Source organism: Ornithorhynchus anatinus, chromosome 8 (assembly GCF_004115215.2).
Source record: "Ornithorhynchus anatinus isolate Pmale09 chromosome 8, mOrnAna1.pri.v4, whole genome shotgun sequence".
Lineage (NCBI taxonomy): Eukaryota > Metazoa > Chordata > Mammalia > Monotremata > Ornithorhynchidae > Ornithorhynchus > Ornithorhynchus anatinus.
This window is the reverse complement of record NC_041735.1, coordinates 67415052-67429845: the sequence shown is the minus strand read 5'-3', so window position 1 is coordinate 67429845 and position 14794 is coordinate 67415052.

The window sequence follows — 14794 nt, the reverse complement described above, 5'->3', positions numbered from 1 at the left end:
GTCTTAAGAGCCTGTGCCTGCATTCTTAAGTAGAAATAATAACAGCACTATATTAGTGACAGTGGTAGTAATGATCATCATCATGATAATTACGGTATTTTTTAAGCGCTTACTATGTGCCAGGCACTGTATTAAGTGCTGGAATGGATAGAAGCAAATTGGGTTGGGGCTAGGAGCACTAGTGAAATGGCTTCTACTGAGCACTCTCCGGGTGGAATGCACTGTACTGTGTGTTTGGGAAAGAACAACGGAAATCATCTATATTTATACGACAAATTATTCATCTTTATTGATATCCGCCTTCGCCGCTAGATTAACTCATTCTGGGTAGAGAATGTGTCTATCGTGGTCTGTACTCTCCAAGCGCTTAGGACGGTGCTCTGCGCACTGTTTGACGCTCGATAAATACCACTGATGATGATGACGATGATGATGAAGAAGAGAGATGAGACCCACCCAGGTTTGGCCAGTAACTGACACCCTTTTATTTTTACTCTGGTTTCTTTTTTACTCCGTTTAATTAATTATGGTATTATGGTATTTGTTAAGCGCTTGCTCTGTGCTAAGCACTGTACTAGGCCGTGGGGTGGATACAAGCAAATCGGGTTGGACACAGTCCCTGTCCCACATAGGGCTCACGGTCTCAATCCCCATTTTCCTTATGAGGTAACTGAGGCGCAGAGAAGTGGAGCGACTCGCCCAAGGGCATCCAGCAGACAAACGGCCGAGCCGGGATTAGAACCCATGACCTCCTCATTCCCAGGCCCGGGCTCTGTCCACTACGCCATGCTGCTCATCACTTAATATTTCCAAGGTCGAAGGGTGAGTGTCTGTGTGTGTGTGTGTGTCTCTCTTTGTGTGTTGTGCGTACCTGTGTGTAGAGAAGCAGCGTGGCTCAGTGCAAAGAGCCTGGCCTTGGGAGTCAGAGGTCATGGGTTCGAATCCCAGCTCTGCCACTTGTCAGCTGTGTGACTGTAGGCAAGTCACTTAACGTCTCTGTGCCTCAGTTCCCTCAACCGTAAAATGGGGAGTAAAACCGTGAGCCCCACGTGGGACAACCCGATCACCCAGTACCTACCCCAGCGCTTAGAACAGTGCTCTGCACATAGTAAGCGCTTAACAGATACCAACATTATTATTACTAGACTGTGAGTTCACCGTGGGGAGGAATGTGTCCGTTTGTTGTTATACTGTACTCTCCCAAGAGCTTAGTACGGTGCTTTGAACGCAGTAAACGCTCAATAAATGCGACTGAATGGATGGACGAACGAGCGCCAGTTTGGCAGAGGAATTCAAACTACTTTCCCTCCCGTTATTATTTTTTTTAAATCAAATCGTCTCCTCAGCCTTCCCTTCTTGGGGGACATCAGATAGCTATAACCAGCAGTGAATAATGTTTCCGCATGCAGGACTGGAATACCTTATGACTATGTAGAAGCGAGAATTTACCAACCCTCTCATAACTTGATATAGACATCTAGTGTTCAATTATAAAATGATTCACCTTGCGATATTCATTTTCTATCCCTTTAACACAAAGAAACCTGCACAGTAAGGTAAGCAATCTGATTTCTGAGCCTCCAATAACATCGACAGGTCAGCGTGATCTGCGCTTCTCCCCGACTCCGATTCTCTCGGCATTTTCTCTCTGCGCTCTCCCCCCCTCTGACCTTCTGCCCACATGATTAATAATAAGTTTGGTATTTGTTAAGGCCTTACTGTGTGCCAGGCACTGTAATAATAATAATAATGATGATATTCGTTAAGCGTTCACGATGTGCCAAGCCCTGGATCGACCACGTGGAGCTCAGAGTCTCAGTCCCCACTTTACGGATGAGGTAACTGAGGCACAGAGAAATGAAGTGATTTGCTCAGGGTCACACAGCAGACAAGGGGAAGAGCTAGGATTAGAACTCAGGGCATTCAGACTCCCAAGCCCGTGCCCTATCCGCTACGCCATGCTGCTTCTTGGGAAGCAGCGTGGCTCAGTGGAACGAACCCAGGCTTGGGAGTCAGAGGTCGGGGGTTCGAATCCCCGCTCTGCCACCTGTCAGCTGCGTGACTGTGGGCGAGTCACTTCACTTCTCTGTGCCTCAGTTCCCTCATCTGTAAAATGGGGATTAACTGTGAGCCTCAAGTGGGACAACTCGATTACCCTGTATCTACCTCAGCGCTGAGAACAGTGCTCTGCACATAGTAAGCGCTTAACAAATACCAGCATCATTATCATTCTCTGCACTAGGGTGGATATAATTCAACTGTGTTCGACACAGTCTCTGTCCTACATGGGGCTCAGAGTCTCAATCCCCATTTTACAGATGAGGGAACTGAGGCCCAGAGAAGTGAGGTGACTTGTCCGAGGTCATCCAGCAGACAAGTGGCAGAGCCGAGATTAGAACTCACAACCCACTCCCGGATCAGTGCTCCATGCACTACGCCATGCTGCTTCCCTTATTATATTCTCTTATATCTGCATTATTTCCTCTATCGGGATCTTAAATCCCTATTCTTCCCCACCACGGCTCCCCCATCTTCAATCAGTCATTGTCGTATATTCGAGCACTTCCTGTATTGAGTATTGTATTGTACTGAGCACTGTGCTAAGCATTTAGGAAAATTCAGCACCGCAGAGTTGGTGGAGTCATTCATTCATTCAATAGTATTTATTGAGCGCTTACTATGTGCAGAGCACTGTACTAAGCGCTTGGAATGAACAGGTCGGCAACAGATAGAGACGGTCCCTGCCGTCTGACGGGCGCACGGTCTGATCGACTGATCCCTACCCATAAGGAGCATAGAGTCTAAGAGACAGACAGACATTAAAATAGATTAGGGATAGGGGAAATTGTAGAGAAGAAAAATATTTACCAAAGAATTATCAAACTGCTTAAGAGATTCACAGTTGATCCATAATAATAATAATAATGATGGCATTTGTTAAGCGCTTGCTATGTGCAGAGCCCTGTTCTAAGCGCTGGGGGAGATACAAGGTGATCAGGTTGTCCCACGTGGGGCTCAGAGACTTCATCCCCATTTTACAGATGAGGGAACTGAGGCCCAGAGAAGTGAAGTGACTCGCCCAAAGTCACACAGCTGACAAGTGGCGGAGCCGGGATTAGAACCCGTGACCTCTGACTCCCAAGCCTGGGTTCGTTCCACTGAGCCACGCTGCTTCTCCTAAGATAGGGCGGATAGGGCAGATAAAGGGCTTAGTCCCTGAAAGCTTCCTGGAGGAGATGGGATTTTAGGATCCACCCTCTCCATCCGAAGATCTCATTTCCGCCAGGAAGCCTTCCCCGAACAATCCCAACATCTTAACTGTGTTAAGCCAAAGTCACCTTTAGCACTTATGTATCATTCAATCAATCAATTACTCGATCATATTTAGTGCCGGGCACTGTATTAAGCGCTTGGGAGAGTACAACAGAGCGATATGATAAGATATATTCCCTGTCTGCAATCGGCTTATGGTCTAGAGGGAAGACAGATACTAATGTAATTGAATAAATGATGGCTATAGACGTAAGCGGAGGGGGGTTGGGAGGGAGGATGAATAAAGGGAGCAAGTCAGGGAGACGCGGAAGGGAGTGGGAGAAGAGGAAAGGACGGCACAGTCAGGGGAGGCCTCTTGGAGAAGAGATGTTTTTCCTTAGGCTTTGAAGCGGGGGAGAGTCATTTTCTGCTGGATATGAGGTGGGAGAATGTTCCAGGCCAGAGGCAGGTTGTGGGCAAGAGGTCGGTGGAGAGAAAGATGAGATCGAGGTACAAAGAGAAAATTGGCATTAGAAGAATAAAATATATGGCTGGGTTACAGTGGGAGAGGAGCGAGGTGAGATAGGAGGGGTCGAGAGGATTGACGGCTTTAAAGCCAATGATGAGGAGCTTCTGTCTGACGCGGAGGTGGATGGACAACCACTGGAGGTTCTTAAGGAGCGGAGGGACATCACCCAGACGTTTCTGTGGAAAAATGATCTGGGCAGCAGAGAGAAGGAAGTCCCCCCTTTCCCTCCGCTCCTCCTCCTCTCCCTTCCCCTTCCCGCAGCACTGCTCATTTGTATATATTTTGATTACCCTATTTATTTCGTTAATGAGCTGTACATCCCCTTGATTCTATTTATTGCTATTGTCTTTGTCTGTCTCCCCCGATGAGACCGTAAGCCCATCAGTGGGCAGGGACGGTCTCTATCTGTTGCCAAATTGTCCATTCCAAGCTCTTAGTAAAGTGCTCTGCCCATAATAAGCGCTCAATAAATTCTATTGAATGAATGAATGAAGTACGGACTGAAGTGGAAGAGACACGAGACAATAAGGTCAGTAAGGAGGATGATATGGTATCTTATCCCTCTCCTCAACACCTGTGAACATACCATAATAACTATGGTATTTTTAAAACGCTTGCTGTGTGCCGGGCACTGTACTAATGGCTGATAACTGTATTGGTTAAGCACCTACTACGTGCCAAGCACTGGACTGAGTGCTAGGGTGTATACAAGTAAATCAGTTTGGACACGGTCCCTTTCCCACGTGGGGCTCACAGTGTCCATCCCCGTTTTATAGATGAGGTAACTGAGGCACAGAGAAATAATGGGACTTGCCCGAGATCACACAAAAGACAGGTGGTGGAGGCGGGATTAGAACCCATGACCTTCTCTCCGAACCACTTAGCACAGTGCTCTTCCTATAGTAAGCACTCAATAAATACCATCGATCGATCCATCCATCGATCTCAGACTCTCCTCCCAGCCCAGTCCTCCGGCCACTCCGTAGGCAAAGACCTGCAAACTCGTCACAGACCGAGGGGAAAGGAAAGCGGCGGAAAGTCCCGTGCCGGGCCCCCGATTCTCTCCGCCACGTCGAAAACATCCCGAACGTCTTCATAAGGCGATTCGGACGTAAGCTCTTTCATCCGCAGGAAGAGCAGCGGATGCAACGTTAAAGGTCAGCGTCTTCTTTAGATCAGATTTATAAAGTACTTGCTGCACTTCAGTGAACTTTACTACACCAAGTGGGTAAAAATGGAAAAGGTTCTTAGCATGCATGATTAAATAAAAAGAAACCTGAAGCTACAGCAGATTTTTTTTTTCAGTACAGTTCAAAATTAGTCATTTTCACCTGACGCATTTCTATCATCGTGACAGCCTCCGAGCGTTAGGGGCCGGTGGCGTTTATAGAGCGCTCTGGATGGGCGATCAGGGTTTGGGGGGCGGGGGGGGTTCTCTGCTTTCTCTCCCATTATTATTCTGAATGAAGAATTGGAATGAAAGTTTCCATTTATAGCTGGTAAGTGTGGTTTCACAGAGGGATTTTTCTTTCTGCCTTTCGACACCCACATCCGACTAAAAATACAAGGAAGGCTGTTCCGTTCCCGTCCCGCCGCGAAGCCCAGCTAGAGCCCTCGGCCATTTTGCTTTAGAGCAAGGGAATTATAGTCTGCCCGTGATTTCTGAATCTCTGTGCGTTCCAAGGCAATCCCCAGTGGAAACGAGCTTTACTAATTCCAGGGTCCGGATTGCCGATGGGGAACTTGGGTCCTGTCAACAATAAAGGATGGGCTGGAAGACTTTATTGATTACCGTTATTACGGTTATTATAATGCTTCAGGACTTACTAGGTGCCAAGGACTGTACTAAGCGCTGGGGGTCAGTGCAAATTCATCAGGTTGGACCCAGTCCCTGTCCCACATGGGACTCCCAGACTAAGTGAGAATAGGATTTAATTTCTATTTTACAGGCTCGGAGAAACAATCGGTGGTATTTGTTGAGCGCTTTCTGTATGCGGAGCACTGCTTGGGAGAGTACAGTATAACAAAGTCGATAGGCTTAACCAAGGTTACAAAGCAGAAAAGGGGTAGAGCCGGGATTAGAACCCAAGTCCTCTGACTCCCAGGCTTGAGCTCTATCCACTGGGCCACGCTGCTTCTATAGAACCATGTTCTATTTCTCCAGGTGAGGGGCCAAGGCTCTGTCCCGGTGTGCTGAGGCCTTATCAGAAGGATAATAATAATGAAAATACTAATAATCGTGCTATTTGTTAAGCACTTACTCTATTCCAGGCACTGTACTAAGTGCTGGGGTGGACACGAGCAAGCAACTCAGGTTGGACACAGTCCCCGACCCAGGTGGGGCTCACGGTTTCAATCCCCATTTTCCAGATGAGGTAACTGAGGCCCAGAGAAGTGAACTGACTTGCCCAAGGTCACACAGCAGACCAGTAGCAGAGCCGGGATCAGAATGCATGACCTTCTGACTCCCGGGCTCGAGCTGTAATAACAATAATGTCGGTATTTGTTAAGCGCTTACTTCGTGCAGGGCACTGTTCTAAGCGCTGGGGGAGATACAGGGGAACGAGGTTGTCCCACGTGAGGCTCCCAGTCTTCATCCCCATTTGACAGATGAGGGAACTGAGGCACAGAGAAGTGAAGTGACCTGCCCACAGTCACACAGCTGACAAGGGGCAGACAGGCTGGTTGTCGTCTTCCTTCTGCCAGGTGCTCGGAGGACCGGACAAAAGGTTGGGAAAGAAAATACCAGAATGCTTCCTTCAGGTGGCCACAGAGACATGGAGGAACAGGACAACAGCAAGACTTCTGCTTCACCAGTCCAAAACCATTAGTGCTATTTGCCTCGAACAATCCTTCCGACTTTAGCGTCCCTTCTGGATCTCAGATTTTCCCACACAGACCGCAAGATAAATTTTTCCCCAGATAAAGACTCTCCCTGGGTGGACAGCGTGGCTTCGTGGAAAAAGCCCGGGCCTGGGAGTCAGAGGGTGTGGGTTCTGATCCCGGCTCCTTCACTTGTCTTCTGGGCTACCTTAACTTCTCTGTGCCTCAGTTACCTCATCTGGAAAATGGGGATTAAGACTGTGGGCCCCGCGGGGGACAACTGATAACCTTGTATCTATCCCAGTGCTTAGAACAGTGGCTGGCACATAGTAAGCGCTTAACAGATACCATCATTATTATTATCGTTATCATTATTATTTTAGCATAGCAGCAAATGCATTCATTCAATCGTATTTATTGAGCAATTACTTTATGCAGCGCAGTGCGTTTGGAAGGGGACAATAGAACAATAAACAGACACATTCCTTGTCCACAGTGAGCTTAGAGTCTAGAGGGGGAGACAGACATGAATAGAAATCAATGAATGACAGAGGCGGACATAAGCGGCGTGGGGCTGGGACGGGGCATGAATCAAGGGAGCGAGTCACGGCAACGCAGAAGGGAGCGGGAGAAGAGGAAAGGAGGGCACAGTCAGGGAATAATAATGTTGGTATTTGTTAAGCGCTTACTTACTGCAGAGCACTGTTCTAAGCGCTGGGGGAGATACGGGGTAATCAGGTTGTCTCACGTGAGGCTCACAATCTTCATCCCCATTTTACAGACGAGGGAACGGAGGCACAGAGAAGTGAAGTGACTCGCCCACAGTCACTGAGTTGACAAGTGGCAGAGCTGGGATTCGAACTCATGACCTCTGACTCCCAAGCCCGGGCTCTTTTCCACTGAGCCACGCTGCTTCCAAGAGGAAGGCCTCTTGGAGGAAGGGGGCCTTCAATAAGGCTCTGAAGGGAGGGAGAGTCATTGGCTGGGGGATTTGAGAAGGGAGGGGGTTCCAGGCCAGAGGTAGGATGTGGGTGGAGGGTTGGCAGTGAGATAGATGAGATTGAGGTCAATCAATCAATCTATTGTATTTATTGAGCGCTTAACTGAGCGCAGGGCCCTGGACTAAGTGCTTGGGAGAGAACAATAGAACAGACTTAGTAGACATATTCCCTGCCTCTCAATTGTTCCTCTAGTCAAAATCCTGTTTTAAAACAGACTAATCAACACAAAAAGAAACCGAGAAAACACTATTAGAATTCAATCAAATTAGACAGATCGAGACATAGCTCCCTTTCAATCAATCGGTGGCATTTATTGAGTGCTTACTGGGTGCAGAACAGTGCACTAAGCACTTGGGGGACTTGGTCATGGGTTCGAATCCCGCCTCTGCCACAGCTGTGTGACCGTGGGCAGGTCACTTAACTTCTCTGTGCCTCAGTTCCCTCGTCTGTAAAATGGGGATTAACTGCGAGCCTCACGTGGGACGATCTGATGACCCTGGATCCACCCCAGCGCTTAGAACAGTCCTCTGCACATAGTAAGTGCTTAACAAATACCCACATTATTATTATTAACATTATTATTCTACCGCAGGAGAGTTCCCTGCCCTCAAAGCACCATCATATGTATTAGAGTGGTATTTGTTAAGGGCTTACTGTGTTCCAGGAACTGTACTAAGCTCAGGGGTGAGTACAAGTAAATCAGGTTGGACAGAATCCCTTTCCCACAGGGGGCTCTTGGTTTGAATACCCATTTAGCAGATGAGGCAACTGAGGCCCAGAGAAGTGAAGTGACTTGCCCAGAGACACGCAGCAGACAAGTGGCCGAGTCAGGACTAGAACCCAGGTCCCTCTGGCTCCCAGGCCCGTGCTCCATCCACTACACCTTTTTGAGCATTTACTGTGTGCAGAGCACTACTCTACGTGCTTGGGAGGGTACAGTATAAGAGTAGGTAGACATGTTGTTCTTCAATCAAAATCCTGTTTTAAAACACACTAATAAGAACAATGAGAAGCCAACCCGATTTGCTTGTATCCACCCCAGTGCTCAGTGGCTCAGTGGAAAGAGCCCGGGCTTCGGAGTCAGAGGTCATGGGTTCGACCCCCGGCTCTGCCACTTGTCAGCTGGGTGACTGTGGGCGAGTCGCTTCACTTCTCTGTGCCTCAGTTACCTCATCTGCAAAGTGGGGATTAACTGTGAGCCTCACGTGGGACAAACTGATGACCCTGTATCTCCCCCAGCGCTCAGAACAGTGCTCTGCACATAGTAAGCGCTTAACAAATACCAACATTATTATTAACACTCAGGAAGCATTAACAAATACCATAAAAATGCTTCTCCATTCTAATCAAATTAGATGTGTCCAGAAATACTTTCTTTCAATCAATCAATCAATCAATCAAGAGTATTTACTGAGCACCTACTGTGTGCAGAGTAGTGTACTACAACTACTACTAATAATAATGACGATGGCATTTGTTAAGCGCTTACAATGTGCCAAGCACTATTCTAAACTCTGAGGTAGATACAAGGTGGTCAGACTGTCCCCCGTGAGGCTCACGGTCTTAATCCCCATTTTACAGATGAGGGAACTGAGGGACAGAGAAGCCAAGTGACTTCCCCAAGGTCAAACAGCAGGCAAGTGGCGGAGTCGGGATTAGAACCCACGTCCTCTGACTCCCAAGCCCGGGCTCTTTCCGCTAAACCACGCTGCTTCTCAGCACGTGAGAGAGTACAAGAGTCATCTCCCGGCAATGTGCTTACAGTCTGGGGGCGTGACAGACATGAAAATAAATCATTTTCAGATACGGACATAAGTGCCGTAGGGCTGAAGGAGGGGTGAATGATCGGGGAAGGCCTCCTCCACAGCTGGCTTTATCCCAAGGAGAAGCAGAAATTCCAAAATCACCACTTCCGTCAGGGCTCTGCCCACAGTAAGCGCTCAAAAAATATGATCCAATTAGAACCCAGGTCCTCTGACTCCCAGGCTTGAGCTCTATCCACTAGACCACGCTGCTTCCATAAAACCATGTCCTATTTCTCCAGGTGAGGGGCCAAGGCTCTGTCCCGGTGTGCTGAGGGCTTATCAGAAGGAAAATAATAATGATAATAATAATAATCGTGGTATTTGTGAAGCACTTATTCTATTCCAGGCACTGTACTAAGTGCTGGGGTGGACACGAGCTAGCAACTCAGGTTGGACACAGTCCCCGACCCAGGTGGGGCTCACGGTTTCAATCCCCATTTTCCAGATGAGGTAACCGAGGCTCAGAGAAGCGAAGTGACTTGCCCAAGGTCACACAGCAGACCAGTGGCAGAGCCGGGATCAGAACGCGTGACCCACTGGCTAAGGAAAAGCAACGAGAATCCAGAAGCAGGCAGAGGGTTAATCCAACCTACTTTGCAGAGGGAGAATTATCCAAGTTAAAGGTCAGGAGCTCATTAGACCTTATCTGAAGCCCAAGTTATAGGTGATGGTTTATTGCCTCAGGTACCAATTAATAAAGAATTAAGGAATGAAAAAAAAAAACCCGGTGATTCATACCTTAGCCGGGAGAACTCTCATACTTCAGCAAAATGCTAAAATATTAATAGTCATTTTCGTCATGGAGTATTTTATTAGGCACTTAACTCTGTGGGTTTTATCAAAAGATATATAACATTCATTTTTAACAAAATGCTGAGGAGATCCGGGGAGCGCAGATTTAGTCAAAATCTAATAAAGTCGATTTTCAGAGATATTTTCCAACCGAAGACTTAAACGCGGACATCAATTATTAATGAAGTTGCAATGCTTAATATTAGGAGAAAGAGAAGACACCGTAAAGAAACGCTGAATTATCACCGTGGACGGAAAAGCAGTTCTCTTCTGAGGAAGCATAGCAGAAACAATAAAAACGGGGAATCGTGTGTTACGGCACTAATGAATTTTGCCGGCATTCCAGGTAGCCTGTTGGCTGTTTTTCACCTCCTGGCTCGTTCGTTTTACGTGGTCGGGAAATCTCCCTCAATATTTGGTGAGTTAAAGGCTGGCCCGGCATGACGGATAACCTCCGAGGGCGCCTTCCCTTGCTTTCGTTTCACTGTCGAGAATGGCTCCCCGGGCTCAGAATGAGGACCGCTTGTCGACTGGATGACCTTGGACAAGTCACTTCACTTCTCTGTGCCTCAGTTACCTCATCTGTAAAATGGGAATTGAGACCGGGAGCCCCACGTGGAATCGGGAATATGTCCAACCCAACCTGCTCGTATCCACCCCGGGCTTTGGAACAGACCTGGCACACAGTAAGCGCTTAATGGCTACCACGGTTACTATTATTAGCACCCCTGAGCACTGATATACGGCGTAGTGGATAGAGCATGGGTCTAGGAGTCAGAAGGTCATGGATTCTAATCCTGGCTCCCCCCCCCCCCCCAGGTCTGCTGTGTGACCTTAGGCATCACTTCTGGATTGTGACCCCGTTGTGGGTAGGGATTGTCTCTATTTGTTGCTGAATTGTACTTTCCAAGCACTTAGTACAGGGCTCTGCACAAAGTAAGCACTCAATAAATAACGATTGATTAAATACAGTTGAATGAACTTCGCTTCTCTGGGCCTCAAGCACTCATCTGTAAAATGGGGATTGAGACTGTGCAGTCCATGTGGGACAAGGACTGTGTCCAACCTGATTTGCTTGTACCCACCCCAGTGCTTAGTACAGTGCCTGGAACATAGTAAGTGCTTAACAAATACCACTATCATTATTATTATCCATTTCATTCTCATCTTTAGCACTTTTTTTTTTTAATAAGGCACTTGTTAAGTGCTTACTATGGGTGAAGCACTGTTCTAACCACTGGGGTAGAATCCAAGTTAATCAGGCTGGACTCAGTCCCGATCTCATATAATAATAACAATAATAATAATAATAATAATGGTATTTGTTAAGCGCTTACTATGTGCAGAGCACTGTTCTAAGCGCTGGGGGAGACACAGGGTAAGCTGGTCGTCCCACGTGAGGCTCACAGTTAATCCCCATTTTACAGATGAGGTAACTGAGGCTCAGAGAAGTGAAGTGACTCGCCCATAGTCACACAGCTGACAAGTGGCAGAGCCGGGAGTCGAATCCATGACCTCTGACTCTGAAGCCCAGGGTCTTTCCACTGAGCCACACTGCTTCTATGGGGCTCACAGTGTAAGTAGGAGGGAGAACAGGTATTGAATTCCCTTTCGACAGGTGAGGTAAATGAGGCACAGAGAAGTCGAGTGATTTGCTCGAGGTCGCACAGCAAATGGCTGACTGAGCCGGGATTAGAATGCAGGTCCTCTGACTCCCAGGCCTGTGCCCTTTCTGTTAATCCACTGTGTTTCCCTTATGTAAATATGTATATTCCTTGGTTCACTCATTCGAACCATCAAACAGTAGTATTTTCTGAACATTTTCTCTGCGCAAAGTTCTGTAATAAGTACTTGGAAAAAGCTATGATGATAACTACAATCCCCGCCCTGAAGGAGTCTGCGGTCTACTGCGTGCAGAGCGCCGTACTAACCACTTGGGAGAATAATAATGACGATGATAGTATTTGTTAAGCACTTACTAGGTGCCAGGCACCGTACTAAACACTCGGGTAGATACAAGCCAATCAGGTTGGAAACAGTCCCTGTCCCCCGGGGAGCTCACAGTCTCGATCCCCGATTTCCAGATGAGGTAACTGAGGCCCAGAGAAGTGAAGAGACCTGCCCAAGGTCAGATGGCAGGCAAGTGGAGGAGCCGGGATTAGAACCCATGACCTTCTTACTCCCAGCCTTGTGCTCTATCCACTAGGCCACGCGCACCACCCCTGCCCTCAAGCATTTAACAATCTACTGTGTGCACAGCACTGTATTGAGTGTTTGGGTGACAACAATAGAAAATTAAATTCCTGCACTCTGCACTGGAGAAATTTACAGTTTGTTTTGTGCAGAATGCTGTTCTAAGCATTTGCGAGAATACAATAGCACCAGTAAACCTGATCCCTGCCCTCAAAGAGATTATAATCTAGCAGATTATGATTTTTCCCTCTCTTTCTCTGAGTTCCCTCTTGTTGTGATGCAACAGGTCAGGAAAGAAGTCCATGACTGGACCGTCTCCATGCCAGTATTTAAAGCACTTAACCACCTTGCCCGCTCTGTGCCTCATTTACCTCACCTGTCAAATGGGAATTCGATACCTGTTCTCCCTCCTCCTCCGCACGTTTCGCTCCCCTAATGCCAACCTACTCATCGTAGCTCCATCTCCTGTAGCTCGCCGCCGACCTCTCGCCCACGTCCCGTCTCTGGCCTGGAACGTCCTCCCTCCTCAGATCCAACAGGCGATGACTCCCTACCCCTTCAAAACCTTATTGAAGACCCATCTCCTCCAAGAGGCCTTCCCTGATTCAGCTCTCCTTTCCTCTTGTGTTGCCCTGACTGGCTCCCTTTATTCACAGCCCCTTCCAGCCCCACCCCCCTTATGTCCATATCTGTCATTTATTTATTTATACTCACGTCTGCCTTTCCCTCTAAATGTCAACTTCCTGTGGGCAGGGAATGTGTCTGCTATATTGTTACATTGGACTCTCCCAAGAGCTCAGTATAATGCTCTGCACCGCGTAAGCGTTCGATAAATACTACTGACCGATGGTCTCCTCCAGGCCCTCAGGGTGGTTACCTCATCCAGACTTTCTCCTATGTGTACGGCACGCAGTGTGTGTCCATTGTATGCGCTGTTAATAAATACTCTGGATCGATTGCCTAGTTGAAGTATTTTTCGAAGCGTGAACCTCAAGAGGAAGAGATGGGAAGTTGTGTACGCAGGTTTAGCACGGAAGCCCCGTTTCTCAGGGGAAAATGCAAAATTGTATGTCACAACATTGAGATTGAATCCAAGGTGTGTTTCAGTTTGAATAGCGGCAATTCCGGTTACACACACACCATCCGTAGAAGAGCAGTAATTACTGTTCATTATTTTTTTATCTCGGAGAACAGGTTAAAGTAGTCCCTTTGCAATTTTCAATACGGGGGCATTTTGGAAAATCTCTAATTAGTACATACAGTCTCTATTCCTTTGTAGAAAAAAAAAAAATGTGCAAGGGTTCACTGCAATCTCTTCTTTCTCCGAAGCTCAAATCCATTCTCACCCCAAAACATAAATACCCCTCCTCGTATTGGTGATTGGCAAAATCCCGCCTTTTTTCTGTCACCGTTTCCCGTGTTCAATTGATCGAACTTTAGTATTCATTTTTTCTTTGTTTTTTCTTTTATAGCATTGGTCAACTGCTTACTATGTGCTAGCTGTTCTAAGCGCTGGGGTAGATACAGGCTAATAAGGTTGAACACAGTCCCTGTCCCACGTGAAGGTCGCATTCTTAATCCCCATTTTATAGATGAAGTAACTAAGGCCCAGAAAAGTGAAGTGACTTGCCCAAGCAGCAGACAGCAGACAAGTCGGGGAGCTGGGATTAGAACCCAGGTCCTTCTGACCCCTAGGCCCGGGCTCTAGCCACCAGGCCATGCTGTGCTTCCTATTTATTGAGTACTTGTTGTGATTAATCATCTGGGAGAGTTTCCTGAAACAAAATCAGGGCCTCCAGCCTCAAGGAACTTACAATCAATTGATCAATTACTGGTGAGTATTGAGTGCATACTGTGTGCAGAACACTGTACAGAGAACTTGGGAGAGGACAGTAAAATTAGTAGGTACAAGATCACTGCCCTTAGAGAAAAGGTAAGGACGGTAGACTAATTTACAGATGGGGAAAGAAAGCATAGAGGTGCTCAAATGATAGAGCACGGAAGAGATCTATTTATACGCTAAAGGATGTGAACAATTAACTGCTTAGTTAATCAGTGTTTTTTATTGACTGCTCACATTGTGTAGACCACTGTACTAAACACTTGGGAAAGAAGAACAGAGTTAGCAGACACAATCCCCGCCCTAAAGGGTTTACAGTCTAGCAGAGGGATGGATAATTTACTTAGGCGGTGGAGAAATAACAATAACTGTGGCATTCTTTTAAGTTCTGACTATGTGCCAAGCACTGGGTTACATACAAGATAATCAGGTCCCACATGGGGCTCACGGTCCAAATAAAAGGGGGAAGGATTTCATCCCCTTTTTACAGGTGAGGAGGGCCGGAGAAGTTAAGCGGCTTGCCCCAAGCCGCACAGAAGGCAAGTGGCGGAGCCGGGAT